This window comes from Mirounga angustirostris, unplaced genomic scaffold (assembly GCF_029215605.1).
Source record: "Mirounga angustirostris isolate CCGP_5_RB_7025 unplaced genomic scaffold, mMirAng1.0.hap1 SCAF_1, whole genome shotgun sequence".
NCBI lineage: Eukaryota > Metazoa > Chordata > Mammalia > Carnivora > Phocidae > Mirounga > Mirounga angustirostris.
The window spans coordinates 205,422,927-205,440,675 of NW_026991709.1; the positions used below are offsets into that span (position 1 = coordinate 205,422,927).

Consider the following 17,749-nt stretch of genomic DNA (forward strand, 5'->3'; position numbering starts at 1 on the left):
AAAATCAATGCACAGAAGTCAGTGGCATTCCTATACACCAACAACAAGACAGAAGAAAGAGCAATTAAGGAGTCGATCCCACTTACAATTGCACCCAAACCATAAGATACCTAGGAATAAATCTAACCAAAAAGACAAAGGATCTGTACTCAGAAAACTATAAAATACTCATGAAAGAAATTGAGGAAGACACAAAGAAATGGAAAAACGTTCCATGCTCATGGATTGGAAGAACAAATATTGTGAAGATGTCAATGCTACCTAGAGCAATCTACACGTTCAATGCAATCCCCATCAAAATACCATCCACTTTTTTCAAAGAAATGGAACAACTAATCCTAAAATTTGTATGGAACCAGAAAAGACCCCGCATAGCCAGAAGAATGTTGAAAAAGAAAAGCAAAGCCGGCGGCATCACAATTCCGGACTTCCAGCTCTATTTCAAGCTGTCATCATCAAGACAGCATGGTACTGGCACCAAAACAGACACATAGATCAATGGAACAGAATAGAGAGCCCAGAAATGGACCCTCAACTCTATGGTCAACTCATCTTTGACAAAGCAGGAAAGAATGTCCAATGGAACAAAGACAGTCTCTTCAACAAATGGTGTTGGGAAAATTGGATAGCCACATGCAGAAAAATGAAACTGGACGATTTCCTTACACCACACACAAAAATAGACTCCAAATGGTTGAAAGACCTCAATGTGAGACAGGAATCCATCAAAATCCTAAAGGAGAACACAGGCAGCAACCTCTTTGACCTCAGCCGAAGCAACTTCTTCCTAGAAACATCGCCAAAGGCAAGGGAAGCAAGGGCAAAAATGAAGTATTGGGACTTCATCAAGATAAAAAGCTTTTGCAAAGCAAGGGAAACAGTCAACAAAACCAAAAGACAACGAACAGCATGGGAGAAGATATTTGCAAATGACTTATCAGATACAGGGCTAGTATCCCAAATCTATAAAGAACTCATCAAACTCAACACCCAAAGAGCAAAGAATCCAATCCAGAAATGGGCAGAAGACATGAATAGACATTTTTCCAAAGAAGACATCCAAATGGCCAACAGACACATGAAAAAGTGCTCAATATCACTCAGCATCAGGGAAATCCAAATCAAAACCTCAATGAGATACCACCTCACACCAGCCAGAATGGCTAAAATTAACAAGTCAGAAAACAACAGATGTTGGCGGGGATGTGGAGAAAGGGGAACCTTCCTACACTGTTGGTGGGAATGCAAGCTGGTGCAGCCACTCTGGAAAACTGTATGGAGGTTCCTCAAAAAGTTGAAAATAGAGCTACCCTATGATCCAGCAATTGCACTACTGGGTATTTACCCCAAAGATACAAAAGTAGGGATCCGAAGGGGTACTTGCACCCTGATATTTATAGCAGCAATGTCCACAATAGCCAAACTGTGGAAAGAGCCAAGATGTCCATCGACAGATGACTGGATAAAGAAGAGGCGGTATATATATATAATGGAATATTATGCAGCCATCAAAAGGAATGAGATCTTGCCATTTGCAACGGTGTGGATGGAACTGGAGGGTATTATGTTGAGTGAAATAAGTCAAACGGAGAAAGACATGTATCATATGATCTCACTGATATTAGGAATTCTTAATCGCAGGAAACAAACTGAGTGTTGTTGGAGTGGGGGGTGGGGTGGGAGGGAAGGGGTGACTGGGTGATAGACACTGGGGAGGGTATGTGCTCTGGTAAGCGCTGTGAATTGTGCAAGACTGTTGAATCTCAGATCTGTACCTCTGAAACAAATAATGCAATCTATGTTAAGAAAAAAAAAAAGAAGAAGAAGGTAGCGGGAGGGGAAGAATGAAGTGGGGGAAATCGGAGGGGTAGACGAACCATGAGAGACGATGGACTCTGAAAAACAAACAGGGTTCTAGAGGGGAGGGGGGGTGGGAGGATGGGTTAGCCTGGTGGTGGGTATTGAGGAGGGCACATTCTGCATGGAGCACTGGGTGTTATGCACAAACAATGAATCATGGAACACTTCATCTAAAACTAATGATGTAATGTATGGGGATTAACATAAGAATAAAAAAAAGAAAGAAAGTAATCTTGCCATTTGCAGGGATGTGGATGGGGCTAGCATTTATTATGCTAAGCAAAATAAGTCAGAGAAAGACAGATACCATATGATTTCATTCATATGTAGAATTTAAGAAACAAAACTGATGAACATAGGGGAAAGGAGGAAAAAATAAAATAAGATAAAAACAGAGAGGGAGGGAAACCATAACAGACTTGATTATAGGACAGAAACTAAGGGTTGCTTGAGGGGAGTGTGTGGGGGGGTGGGGTAATTGGGTGATGGGCATTAAGGAGGGCACTTGATGGAATGAGCACTGGGTGTTATGCAACTGATGAATCACTGAATTCTACCTCTGAAACTAATAATACACTATATGTTAATTAAATTAAATTTAAATAAGAAATTACAAAAATAACAGGAGAAAAAAATTCTGATAGAAAGACAGAGAGAGACAGACAGACAGAGGAAGAAATGAGACAGACATAAAGAATAAATCAGCTCATTTGTCCTGAGAGACTGTGAGGAAGGAAAGCTTCCTTGGTGCTGGTGGCATCCAGTCCTGGTTAGATCCCATTTATACCCAGCAAAAATAATAAGAGCTAAATTAAATTTGTCCACAACACAAAGTAGTGACGTATTTATGTGAAACACCTTACAGAGTGAACATCACAAGAGAAAGATGAGTAAAAAGAATAACCCAAAATTTCACAAAATTTGGGCATTTTATTATCAGATTGCAGAAAGCAGGAGACTTGTTGTTCCTGTGCCTATTCAAATATAAATTAGATTGCCAAGGACTCAGGAATAAAAGGATTTGAAAAAGTCTTTTAATGTGGAGAAAAGCAGTATCTAAAGTTTTAGTTTCATCGCACATAAAAAGATACGGGACAAGTATGTTTATGGAAGGTAAAGGTGATTCGTGGTCAAACATAATAAGAAGAATCCTTTTCAAGTGATGAAATTTCTATTTTAGAAATAGATCCAATAATAAAAGGCCAAAAGGAACAATAAGGTACACAGAGACATGAACACTAGTTGGAATATATGTACAAAGGGTGATTTGTGTGCAATAAGTATACAGAAGGACATTCACTTTCAGTGTTTGGAAAACAAGTATGAACTAGTGAAGAATGTCAAGGTGACAGATCAATTCTTCCAGCAAAGCAAACAAACAAACAAACAAACAAAAAAGTAGAAAAATCAGTGTAGGGAATATATTATGACTAACTCAGAGACTAAAACCCAAAATTTATACTCTCACACATTCTGCACAAATACATCTATACATACATAAAAAAGCAAAATGGCAAGTAGATAAATTGGTGAAATAAACAGCAATTCTTTGCTGAAAGATCACAAAAAAACCCCCAAAAAAACAAACAAAAAAACCACCCACACAAAACAGGAATAAAACCACTCTGACCCCAAGACTCCCACAGCCAATTTTCAATAGAGAAAGTGAGTGGTTAGTTAAACCATATCGTGTTCAGGCTCACAGATAATGAGGTAATTGTAAAGGAAGCTCATCAGCATACCCTTTTTCACATAATACATGTAAAAAATTTCATTTGAATACTCAAGAGAGAGGAGGTATGGTGATATGTATGTTTCATGGACTGCTCTTGCATAGATGTATCTGTGAGAAATCTTTCGTCTGGATTTTTCTCCTCGGTAGGGAAATGTAGTCTAATATGTCCATATTAAAAGAGAAAAGACATATACTCACTTCACTGTATATCCCTCCATGGCTAATACTTGACTTTTCTACTCTAGTTAATCACAAAGATCCTTGGTCTCATGTTTCCCATCCCTCATAGGATTGGATTTCCCTTATTATGATTTACTTGTTAACGCTGAAACTTGCATTTCTGAATTCCATGTTCACATCTATTTTTAGGGTCATAAATACATAAGTTAATCAACCAATAAATTTCTTAATCAAGCCAGCAAACAGCCACAGAAAACTCTCAGCTTTGGGCTGGGCTGGATTGGCCCTGAGGTGACCTCAGCTAAATGCCTTGACTTTCATTCTCAGACCAACTGCAGTCCCTACTTGGCAGTAAAACTAATCTAGATGGGGTCTCACAGAGGAAGGTCTCGACATGGAAATCAAAATACCTGCCTGGTTGGTAGATGATGGAGGATGAAGCTCTGTCCCCAGACAAGAGAGCAGGAATGAATCAGACTTCAGTGCCCCATCCAGACTTAGGACTGCACAAGAAATGACCAGGTCTTGTTCATCCCGAGGTTGCCCGCACTGCGGGACTGCAGCCAAGGAGGTATTTACAGCTGCTTTGGTCTGCTCGTTAGGCACATTTCCCTCTTGTTCCTCCCACCTTTAGGCACATGACTTCCCTGCAGAACACTAGTGTGGACAGAAAGGAAATTTCACCTTTTGAATCTGTTCCTAAGAGAAAGGCTGATAAGCCAGGTGAAGTCAGTTCTTCTTACCCTTTTTCTATGACTTCTTCTGCCTTTCAGAGATCTAAACTTCCAGCACCTTATCCCACTCCTGAGTGAACATTTTCTCCTGTTTAAGACTGAGGAATCAGTCCTGACTAGGTCCCTTGGATCCTTCAAAGCATTGACTTGGGCTGGATGATACCCCTGATATCTCTAGAAAATTACTTTTCCCTTTTTCAACAAAGATAATAAGTTTGTTCTTTTAATATAAACCCTTGGGCACTACACTCTTTGGCTTCATGACAATTTTGCCAAAAAATTAGGAATTTCACACTTCTATCACAAGTTCAGAGCTATGAAAATGTCACTATAAAATGTTTGTTAATTGTAAGATATATATTGAGATATTTTATTTGGTATAATCTGAGTTTAGCACCTTATAGCAGTTGCCTAGTGTTCATCCCAACACATGCCCTCCTTAATACCCATCATCTGGTCACCCCATCCCCCACCCTCCTCTCTTGTGTAACCTTCAGTTTGGTGTCTGATTACTGATGCTAGGACTTCTAGTACTACGTTGAACAATAATGGTGAGATTGGGCATCCTTGTCGTGTTCCTGACCTCAAGGGAAAATCTCTCATTTTTCCACATTGAGAATGATATTCACTGCATGCTTTTCTTAGATGGCTTTTATGATATTGAGTATGCTCCCTCTATCCCTGTATTTTGAAGAGTTTTAATCAGGAAAGGATGCTGTATTTTGCAAATGCTTTCTCTGCATCAAGTGAGAGCATCATATGATTCTTGTCTTTTGTTTTATTGATGTGCTCTATCACGTTGTTTGATTTGTGAATGTTGAACCACCCTTGCATTCCTGGAATAAATCCCACCTGGTCCTGGTGAATTTCTTTATAAATTTCCTTTCAACACAAAAGAAGGGATTACTGAGTCAGTGTTGTACATACTTGTACTTCTTCCTTGCCAACCTGTACTTTGTATCACCTCCACCACCATTCCCAAGATGCTGGTGAATATACTAACACAGAGAAAAGTCATAACTTAATGAAAGCTGCCTCATACAGATGTACTTTTTCTTACTTTTTGTAGGGTTGGACAACTTTCTCCTGACTATGATGGCTTATGACCCCTTTGTGGCCATCTGTCAGCCCCTGCATTACAGGGTCATCATGAACCCCCTGCTCTGTGAACTGCTGGTTCTGGTGTCCTAAATCATGAGTGTCTTGCATTCTTTGTTGCAAACCTTGTGGCTGTCCTTCTGTACAAGCTGGAATTCCCCCACTTTTTCTACGAACTCAATCAGGTGATCCAACTCGCCTGTTCTGATACCTTTCTTAATAACATGGTGATGTATTTTGCAGCTATGCTTCTGGGTGATGCTCCCCTGGCTGGGGTCGTTTACTCTTACTCTAAGATAGTTTCCTCCATAAGTGGAGTATCATCAGCTCAGGGCAAGTATAAAGCATTTTTCCACCTGTGCATCTCACCTCTCAGTTGTCTCCTTACTTTATTGTACGAGCTTAGGTGTGTACCTTAGTTCTGCTGCTACCCAGAGCTCCCACTCAAGTGCAGTGGCCTCGGTGATGTACACGGTGGTCACACCCATGCTGAACCCGTTCATCTACAGCCTGAGGAACAAGGACATAAAGGGGGCTGTAAATGTATTTTTCAGTGGGAAGCCACGAAAGGGCCGTTGTTCAACATTACCTGTGATTTCATGCTTAATGCCTAAAAGCCAGAAATTGTGATTCTTAGATTGGATCATGAAAGAAGAGCTTAATCCCTCTATTTATAACCTGGAGTTTCAATTTTCTAAAGTTCAACTGCTATTGATTTTAAATAAGTCCCTTTGTTGAACTTTCTGCACTTTCTGATAGCCAACAATTTTTCCTTTTGTTTCTTTTTTAATTCTTTTATTTATTTTTAAAGATTTTTTTTTTTTTGTCAGAGAGAGACAGAGAACATAAGCAGGGGGAGCAGCAGGCAGAGCAGGCAGAGGGAGAAGCAGGCTCCCCACTGAGCCAGGAGCCTGATGTGGGACTCGTTCCCAGGTGCTGGGATCATGACCCAAGCCGAAGCCAGATGGTTAACCAACTGAGCCATCCAGGCACCCCTCCTTTTATTTTTTAATTTCCAAAGTTAGTCCCATCATGAATCAGAAACAATTTGGAGATTCCCATTTGCTTAATATTGTGATTAACGGTATATAATGATTATCATTTAGTTATTAACTGATTATTACTCTATTACATAGAGTAATAATTTTGTTATATAAACTACATTTGGCCACCGAGGCCAAAATTTATAATTTTAATGTAGAGGAAATTCTTTGATCACAGCTTTTCAGTCTGTGTTTGCCATTCATTTCCATGTTACTACTTTAAATGTTCTTCCCGGTGATAAAGACTTTAACTTATTAGTTTGTTTTGTAGCTAGTCATGGGGCTTTATGATCCTCATTAGGATCCTGTTCTCATATCAGTTCAGAATCCACAGTATCCTTGGCACAGAATAGTAAGGCGAAATTGCTTATGAAAAACTCCCTCCAAGTGTAATCTGCAGAAAGACAAATTTGCATAAACCAAATGACTTAATATGGGCTCAGTATCAGAGAAGAACTGAAATATGATGAAGTAAAAATTTCAATCATACAATATTTTATTGTGGAACATGTGTTTTTGATGATGTACATCTACTCATTGAAGTGTGGGATATTTGGCATCCATGTGTAAAGGGTTTTATTTATTCGAGTGAAGAATTTATTGGCAGATATTGAGTTATTTAATTGGATGATGTACTGTTTCTATTTGAAAATTTCCAGTGCTGCCTACAAATATTGCTACTCCCATTGCCCTAAACTTAATATCTCCCCCTTTAAAAATGTTGTCATAAACATTATAATGTGAGTGAACAATTGGTGTTTTCCCTCTGTCATTAACTACCTTTTTTATGCTCTAAACTCTCTTCAATCCTATGATCAAAGGATGACTCAGACAAGAGCTGGAATTCCTGCCCAGTAATGCTCTGGGAATGGAAAGTTGTGACTGAGGGTCCCCCAAGTTATTCCTGCAAAAACATAGAGATTTTTTCAAACTCTACCAGTTACCTGGATGGGAATCTCAGTGGTGGTCACTTTTTAGTATAGTTATCTGAAATAACTGTGAATAACCAGGCGATTATGAATACATCTTTCAAATACCAGAACAAATGTCAAAAATAAGAAGCAGTATATTATTAATAATATTCTCAGCTCTGTTTATACTGATTATTGTATCAGTCAGCTATTACTGCATAAAAGCCATGCCAAAAGGAAACAATATAATATTTTTTTTCTTTTTTTAATCACATGGGAGTCTGTGATGGGGAAGTCTTCAGGGCTCTGCTGGTCTCCTCATGAGGCTGCTGTCAACTGTGGGTCAGCTGGAAGTGCTCTGCTAATCCTGGCCGTGTTCTCACATTTTTTTTTAAAGATTTTATTTATTTATTTGAGAGGGAGAGAGATAAAGAGAGAGAGAGCTGGAGGGATGGGCAAAGGGAGAGGGAGAAGCAGACTCTCCCCATGTGGGGTTCAATCCCAGGACCCTGGCATCAAGATCTGAGCCTAAGGCAGACACTTAACCAGCTGAGCCACCAAGGTGCCCTGTTTCTAGGATTTGTCCATTTCTTCTAGGTTGTCCAATATGTTGGAGTGAAAATATTCATAGTGGTCTCCTATGATTGTATTTCTATTCTAGTGGTTGTAAGGTATCATTTTTGCTGCTGATTTTATTTATTTATGTTTTCTACCCTGTCTCCTTTTTTTTTGGTCTAACTAAAAGTTTGTCAGTTTTGCTAAGCTTTTCAAATTATTTACTCTTAGCTTTGTTAATATTTTCTACTGGTTTTCTGGTCTATATATTATTTCTGTATGCTCTAATATTTGGTATTTCTTTTTCTCTGCTGCTTTGGACTTAGTTTGTTCTTGTTTTTCTAGGTCTTTGAATCATAAAGTTATTTACTTAAGTTTTTTTTTCTTAATGTTGGCATTTATTGCTGTAAACATCCCTCTTAGAACTGCTTTTTGCAATATCCCATAAGTTTTGATAGGCTGTGTTGCCATTTTCCTTTGATTCAAGATTTTTAAATTTCCTTTTTGGTTTCTTTTTTCACCCATCAGCCATTCATGGTTGGCATGGTTTAATTCCCACATATTTGTGAATATCTCACATATCTGTGCCCTTACTTTTGTTGTAGCATTATTCACAATAGCCAAGATGTGGAAATAGCCCAGTATCCATTGACAGATGAATTAACAATGATGGCATTTTGGTACAATGGAATTCAACAAATAAAAAAAAGGAAGACATCCTGTCCTTTGCTAAAATATGGATGGACCCCGAGGGCATTATGCTAAGTTACATAGACAGACGGAAAAAGTAAAATACTGTATGATCTCACTTATATGTGAAATACAAATATCTGAACATGTAGAAACAGAGAGTAGGTTGATATTTGCTGGTGGCTGGGGTTTGGGGAAATGAGAAGATGCTGGTGAAAGCCTACAAAACTTCAGTTATAAGATGAACAAGTTCTGGGAACTTAATGTACAACATGGTCATTTTGGTTAACTATATTGTGTTGTACAGTTGAATGTTGCTAACAGAGTACATGTTCTTACAACAAAAAGAAATGGTAACTACATGAAGTGATGGATGTATTCACTAACCTATCGTGGTGATCACTTTACAATGTATATGTATATGAAATCACCAATCACAAATTTATATATCAATTACATTTCAATAAAGCTGGAAAAAATATTCCTATGTCTCTGCCTTCTATTTGCCTTTCAAATATCACCTCCTTTCGGCAGTACCCTCCCCATAAAAAAATAAAAAATACTACCAGGATGAAAACTATTTTGAATATGTCATTGGGAAGGTCTATCAATAGGAAAACAGTATCTACATTAAAGATGCCATGAAGATGGTATCAGTGATACAACAGTTCTTAGCTCCATCAATCAGTGAGTTAGATACAAGATCCCTGGTCTCTCTGAGGCATCTGGAAAGAAAACTTATTTCTTTGATATTTTCTTAGACTAAGAATGGTGATCTGGGTGCCTGGGTGGCTCAGTTGGTTAAGTGACTGGCTTCGGCTCAGGTCATGATCCTGGAGTCTCAGGATCGAGTTCTGCATTGGGCTCCCTGCTCAATGGGGAGTCTGCATCACCCTCTGACCATCTCCCCTCTCATGCTCTTTCTCACTCTCTCTCTAAAATAAATAAATAAAATCTTAAAAAAAAAAAAAAAGAATGGTGATCTATTGGCAAGGGGTGGGGAGGAAATATTTACCATTGGAGGAAAGCTTGATTCTCTGGAGTAGAATTTCCATAACTGCCCAGTGGACACATAATTCAGTTTCACTGTCTTCTCTGAGATCATTCCATTGCTGAAGGTGGACATGGACGTGAAAAATTTTGGATTGAAATTTACACTAGTGGTAGACTGTTTGCAGAGATGGACCCACATCCCCGACTTTCTCGGTAGCCATGTCTTTGGCAGTGTGTGCAGCACCTTCCATCAGGTTGTGGAGACTATTCCTCCACCTTTGATCTGGGCTGGATTAGGACAGTTTATGTGCTGTGGCCAGCAGGATATGATGGGAGTGACAGTGCACCTTACAGCCTTGGTGCATTTCTCTGCTTTGTCTTGGGACTCTGCCTCCAAAAAGTGAATTAAGCTGGTTGGCTGCCAGAGGAAATGAGGTCATGTGGAGCAGAGACCAGTTGTTCAAGTCAAGGCCACCCTGGATCAGCCACAGCTCACTAGCCAAGCCCCAGTTATATTAGAATGCCCTGTGGAGATCAGCAGAGCTCACCCAGCTGACACACAGCTGACTTAAAGCTGTTGAAGAGTTGAAAGGATATTAGAACAACTCATCACCATGCAATTCTACTTGCTACTAAAGTCATTATATCAAGCCATTTGCTTTCAGGATGATTTGTTATGTAACAACATTCATGATCACTTTGTTATTCAAGTTTATTTTGGGTAACTTACAAAGTAACTCTAGGGCACTTGGGTGGCTCAGTCAGTTGAGTATCCCACTCTTTGATTCAGCTCAGGTCATAATCTCAGAGTCATTGGGTCAAGCCCCACCTTGATCTCCCAGCTCAGCAGGGAGTCGGCTTGAGATTCTCTCTCTCCCTCACCCTCGGCCCCTCCCCCCATTCTTGCTCTCACTCTCTCCATCTCAAATAAATAAATAAATCTTAAATTTAAAAAAATGACTCTAATGAGGATCCATTTCAGGTACCAACTAGTGTTTGGAAGGACATGCATTTTTGTGGAGATTAAAGTGTGATTCAGACTCATGTAACTACTCAGGAATTCATGCTCTGTCTTGCAGAGACATCTTGATTTTAGCCCAATGAGACTCATTTTCAGCTTTGACCTCCAGAACTGGAAGAGTATAAATATGTTTCTTTTAACTCCTCAGTGTGGTGATTGATTGTAGCAGCAACAAGAAAGTGACAGACATTTTTCCAATAAAATTTTCTTTGAAGAAACTAATTTAAACCTCTCAGTTCATTCACTTAGCTTCCTCGGGTAAGCACATTTTGTGCTGAAACCCTACCTTCAGTAGTAGAAAAATCTAAAGTCAGTTTGGAGATATTCAGCCTGTTTTACTGGTACATGGAAGTTCTTGCATAAATGTCAATGTGGTTCTGTCTTTGAGAAGCAATGCATTGTTAAAATTAAGGCCAGCTGTTCTACTAAATGTTTTTGTCTAAATTTCTACATTCCTAGTATTTTATGCAAATGCAAATGTTTGTTCTTTTCACTTCTTAACCCTCAAGTTTCTCTAAAGCTTTCTTTCAACACAATAGATAGGTGATAATGGGTTATAATGAGGGTCATGAGCCTTGTACATGTACATCCATGCATGTGTGTTTTCTTTAAATAAATTGTATATGAATATACATACATTTACATACACACAACATTTAGTCTTGAACATTCTTTGTCCCACAAAGTATTTCCTCACATTTCATCTTTCCTTACAACATTCTGTGAAGTTAGGTTTATGAATCCGCATTGCCTTCAGAAGAAAACATAGGCTGGAGAGATTACATCTTAAGAATTGCATAATGAAGCAGAATTTATTGTGCATCTTCCTGAGTTCTATGGAAATGGAACCATGCACTATGTACCCATGAGTTTTCAATGATTATTTTAATTCCTAAAGTTGTACACTTTAAATATGTACAGATTATTGCATGTAATAATGGTCCAATAAATTAATTAGAATTTAAAAATTCTAGTGGTGCATGACTCAGAGTCAGAAATGGAGCATAGTTAGCTGAGTCACACCTAACAGGGTGGGAGAGCTCTTCTCCAACCGTGGAAAAGCAAAGGTTCACATGTGGATATTAAAAGAGTGGAATTAAAGTAAACAATTCACATTTGATAAACTCATTTATTTTGTAACTAGAAGATGCCTACATATATAAAGGAGCAAAATGACATAAATTGGATCAAGACAGAAGAACACTACAGCCACATACTTCATGGATGAGCCTTAGAAACACAATGTAGAGATTCCCAACTTACTTCAGAATCATGAGGAGCCCTGCAGAGATCAGAACAACCCCCTCCCCTACAATCCCTTTCCATAACAAAGGTATCATAATAAGCCATTTTTTAAAGGTTTTATTTATGTACTTGAGAGAGAGAGAGCAAGCTAGAATGAGAGTTTGAGGGTGGGGGGACAGACAGAAGGAGAGGGAGAAGCAGACTCCCCACTGAGTAGGGAGCCTAATAGGGGGCTCTATCCCAGGACCCCAGAATCATGACCTGAGCCAAAGGTAGATGCTTAACCAACTGAGTCACCCAGGCACACATATATTAAGCCATTTTATTTTAGGATGCTTTGTATGCAACAATAACTAACTGATACAATAATCAAATCAGAACTGACAGCATTTGTAATAATCTGATTCTTTTTATTCTAGGCAATTATTTTGATAATTGAAGGTAGCCTTCATGACTACTCTGTTCTTGAAGTTTATTTCATGTAACTGTATAAAAAAATGACTCCTTAGAGGCCCCTTTGAGGTAAAATGGAAAGGTGGGAAGGACATGTATGTGTGCCCACAACTTGTGACTCTGAACCACATCCTGGACAGGACTCAAAGCTTGCTGGTGAGTCATCCTGTGATTATCAGGATCATATATAGTGGATGTTACTGATATGGTTAATTTGCTACCCCTTTAGTAATTATGGCAAAATTTCGAAGGGTGAGAGATATTTCATTTAGAGAAATGGAAGGAATCATATTTGTATGTAGCACTGGAAATGTTCAACCAGAACCAGAAAATAATTTGATAAAACCCCAAACATGCCACCAGTCTTTCATTTTAATGAATACACCTTACAAGTGGACCCTGATATTCCATAAGTCAATGACTAGATGAAGTGCCTGAGAAAGAAATATTTTGCATAGCAATAAATATATAATTTAGTATTTTGCCTCATCATTCTTAAAACCAGGTTTGATTCTAAGACCATATTATGTCAATCTTTTTTTTCCATATTTGTCTTTCTGTGTAGATTCCACTTGGAGACATGTAATTTATTATCATATTTTTTGCCAGTGACTATGGCAGGCATGGTGTGTTAACAGAACAGGATCCTAATGTGTAGAAAAATTCCCATGATCAGCTATAGCGATCAGTACGCCAATGTCTGCATTCTCTCTAAGAGCAGTTAAGGTAGTGATATACAAAGGAATGATGTTCACAAAAGGGAAGTACAGTGGTCTCAGATTTTTCTCTGTTATAAACGTACATAAATAGCTGTGGTGACCAAGAGTAGATTTTTTCCACAGGAGTAGTATTCAGTCAAACAAAAGAAAAAATACTCACTATGATCTATTTTATTTGCCAAGAAATTATTCTTAACAGCTTAATGTAATCCTTTGAATAAGTAAGAATGTCCAAATATTTCACATCCAAAGTTAGGAATGACATTGAGACATAGGAAAATGACAAAGGGAAAATCTTTTGGATATCAGAGATATCACAAATCTTAAGAAAATGAGTTACATATATTGTACAAGACATTGAAATCAAAAACATAGAAATTCTAGGAAATAAGCTAAGGAAGCAAGTTCTACTTCCACAATATACATCAAATAATCACAACTTCTGACTCTAAGTCATTTGCTCTGCAATCATGGGCACTTCAGGCCTCGGACAATTGGTCCTTTTAGAACTGCCATCCCAGAGAATCTCATCAGAACCTTCTTTATGTCTTTATTTCTCAGGCTGTAGATGAAGGGGTTCAGCATGGGTGTGACCACCATGTACATCACCGAGGCTACTGCACTTGAGTGGGAGCTCTGGGGAGCAGCAGAGCTAAGGTACACTCCTAGGCTGGTACAATAAAGTAAGGAGACAACCGAGATGTGAGATGCACAGGTGGAAAATGCTTTATACTTGCCCTGAGATGATGAGATCCCAAGTATGGAAGAAACTATCTTACAGTAAGAGTAAAGGATCCCAGCGAGGGGAGCACCCCCAGCAGCACAGCTGCAAAATACATCACCGTGGTATTAAGAACAGTATCAGAACAGGCAAGTTGTATCATCTTATTGAGTTCACAGAAAAAGTGGGGGATTTTCACCTCTGTACAGAAGGACAGCCACAACACCATTAAGGTTTGTAACAAAGAATTCAGGATGCTCATGATCCAGGACACCAGAACCAGCAGTCCACAGAGCTGGGGGCTCATGATGACCATGTAGTGCAGGGGGTGACAGATGGCCACAAAGCGGTCATAAGCCATCACAGTCAGGAGGAACATGTCTACTTTTGCAAAGAGTATGAAAAAATACACCTGGCTGAGGCAGCCTGCATAGTTAATGACCTTACTGTGAGTCTGGATGTTCCACAGCATCTTGGGGATGGTGGTGGAGGTAAAACAGATGTCTATAAAAGATAGGTTGGAGAGGAAGAAGTACATGGGGGTGTGGAGGTGAGAGTCAGAGCTGACGGTCACGATGATGAGAAGGTTTCCAAACACAGTGATCAGGTACATGGAGAGGAAGAGTCCAAATATGAGGGGCTGCAGTTCTGGTTCCTCCGATAATCCCAGAAGAAGAAACTTTGAAATTCCTGTATTGCTTCCTGGGTCCATTGTTGGAGATGACTACCAGCACAGGGGAAAATAACATGATTAATTTTCACACAAATGGGCATTGCTCACATTGTGGAAATGCTAACATTTACATTTTCCATTCAAGAAACTAATTTCAATATTTTGTGAATGGATTTGGGCCCCTTGAGGGTATCCCCAGTTCCTCTCTGATTAGGAATTTCCTTCCCAACATCAGATGTTCCCCAACAGGTCAGGTATTATAAAGTTTAAATAATAAATCATTTCATGCATTTAAGGAATATATAGAGTGTTGACCACGTTTCAGAAATTCCTAATCATAAAGTAGAGGGTGCTGAAAAGCAATAGTCCCTACAATTCAATGATGGTGATGGAAAAGAAGCAGATATAAAGATTAAATAATGGACAGATGCTATAAAAAAAAAACAGAAGCAGGTTAAAAGAGAGAGTGAATGGGGTGTTACGTTGGGTGTTCAGTCAAGACTGGATAAGATGACATTTGAACAGAGACCTCATGGAAGAGAGGGTAGATGATGGGAGGTCTTCCTGGCAGATGGAACAGCCAGTGCAAAGGCACTGAGGAAGTGCTTCTGTCAGAAAAATTAAGGCTCAGAAGGACGCCAGTGTGTTGAGGGGAATGGACAAGAGGGAGTGATGAGAGGCGGTGGCAGTGAATTTCCTAGAACCATGTGGCCTCATAGCTGCTTAAGTTCAAGACACAGGGAGTTCTTCATCCACACTATGTACCTCTTGCACTTTATGATCTGGTTGCAATAGGGTCTGGTCCATTGAACATCCCTCCTCAGTATCATCTGTTGATTGAGTTTGGCCTGTGTACTGTAAGTGTCACCTTGTAATAGAGGAGCCCATGTATCCCTGCTCGGAGGACTGCTCTCACTCATCAAGATGCCCACACACACGTGCACACACACACACACAGTGTCACATACACACAACACAGCACACCATGTCCTCCTGGTATGTGTTACTCTATGTCCTTCTCACCCCCTAACCCACCCCAACACACTATTTAGGATATGAATGCATACACATCATATTACTTTTCCCATAAGGAATGTAGAAATATTACCCAGAAATTCCTATTCATTGCTTCCCAGGGATAAATCATCTTGGGGCTCCATTTTGGAATGGCCACTTTCTGACCTGTGTGTAAGGAAACAAATAATTGTGCTCAATAGAGAGAGAGAGAGAGAGAGAGAGAGAGATGGAGGGAGGGAGAAATAAGATGGACATAAAGAGTAAAATGACCTAATCAGCTCATTTGTCCTGAGAGACTGTGAGGAAGGAAAGCTTCCTTGGTGCTGATGGCATCCAATTCTGGTTTTACCCCATTTATACCCACCAAAAATAATAAAAGAGCAAAAATAAATTGCCCAAAGACAAAGGTAGTGACTTATTTATGGTGTAAAACACCTTACAGATTGAACACCACAAGAGAAAAATGAGTAAAGAGAGTATACCAACACTTCACAAAATTAGGTATTTTTATTAACAGATAGCAGATAGCAGGGGAACTGTTTTTTCTGTGCCTATTGCATATTTATTTGACCCATTGATTTTTGTTTGGTTCATAGAGGATAAGGTGAGCCCCTTTATCACTTTTCTTATGTGACATCTTTTTGTGATTATTTGTCATCTTATTCTTTGGGCTTTAGTCACTTTCTTGACAAGTCCCAGGAGAACATCTACCTCTATTGGTTCTGTTCTTTTCCAATATGTGAAGACCTCCCCAGACTCTGTAAAATCCTACACACCCCATGGCAATCTATCCTCTTACTCTGAATACTCTTCATGTGACTTATCTGAGGACATTATCTCGTACCACATTTATCTCACCGTGCTCTTGTCTGTCATTCTGATGTAAGCACCAAAGGAGCAAGAACTTCATCTGTACTGTTCATCTTTTTCTTTACGGGTGTGGATGTATATGCACTTGTATTGAAATAAGTTCAAGAAAATGAGACATTATGAAATACAGAGAATGACAGAGGAGATAAAACCAGGTTAAAGAGAGCGGGTTCAGTACAACAGTATTTCACAACACTGAAGTGAGTTTTGAGAACTAACTGAAACAGGATCTACAGGAGCAGTAAATCCACAAAAACAACATGGGTGAATAATAAAATTTCCCATGACCCTGAAATAGAAGGGTATAACATATAAAGTTATTAGAATATCCTGGCACATAGAAGATGCTCTTTTAGTATGTGTTGAATGAATCAGAAATTTGGTCTCATTATATGTTGACATTTAATACATGACAAAGATGCATTTCAATTTAGTTGGAAAAGACTGGATTGTTGAATGGAAGCTGGCACAAATAGCTTTCTATGTGCAATGAAGTACAGTGGATCCTTATCTCACACATCTCACAAAAAATCAGGGGAAAACCTTCAGTTTAGGAGTAACCATTCCACTTTAGTTGCACATCTAGAAACCTCCATATAAAATCCACAGCTGGGCAAACCATCATAATTAAGGCAAAAAACTCAGAAGTAAGAAGATAGAAATACTTAACCAAATAAAATTTAAAACTATTTTATGGTGAACAATATCTAACTAAAAGTCAAGAGAGAAACTGATTTACAACAATTACTTGAAATGCTGATAATTATAGATAAATAGGCATATAATATGTGGACATATAATGATAACAAGCAAATATCCATGGTGATCAAATACATGAACCTTTGCTGGAGCTCATTAATAGTTTAAAAACTCAACAAGAAATCTCACACCCATCACCTGGAGAAAATACTCAAGGAGCTGTCACATTGATTGGGGTTGAAATTTTTGAACACAAAGCATAGAGGTACTTTGTAATTTTGCTATCAGAATTGTGAAGTGTTACAGTGTCTTGTGGAGGCTCTGAAGACAGTTACAAATTTTTTTTTAAAGATTTTATTTATTTATTTGAGACAGAGAGAATGAGAGACAGAGAGCATGAGAGGGAGGAGGGTCAGAGGGAGAAGCAGACTCCCTGCCGAGCAGGGAGCCCGATGCGGGACTCGATCCCGGGACTCCAGGATCATGACCTGAGCCGAAGGCAGTCGCTTAACCAGCTGAGCCACCCAGGCGC

General features: G+C 39.0%; 2 pseudogenes; one reads left to right on the forward strand and one right to left on the reverse strand.

Annotated features, from left to right (window-relative positions):
- The first annotated feature begins 4,413 nt into the window (after positions 1 to 4,413).
- LOC123863051 (olfactory receptor-like protein OLF4) lies at positions 4,414 to 6,237 on the forward strand (annotated as a pseudogene).
- A 7,468-nt stretch (positions 6,238 to 13,705) lies between these two features.
- LOC123863052 (olfactory receptor-like protein OLF4) lies at positions 13,706 to 14,670 on the reverse strand (annotated as a pseudogene).
- Between the last annotated feature and the right edge of the window lie 3,079 nt (positions 14,671 to 17,749).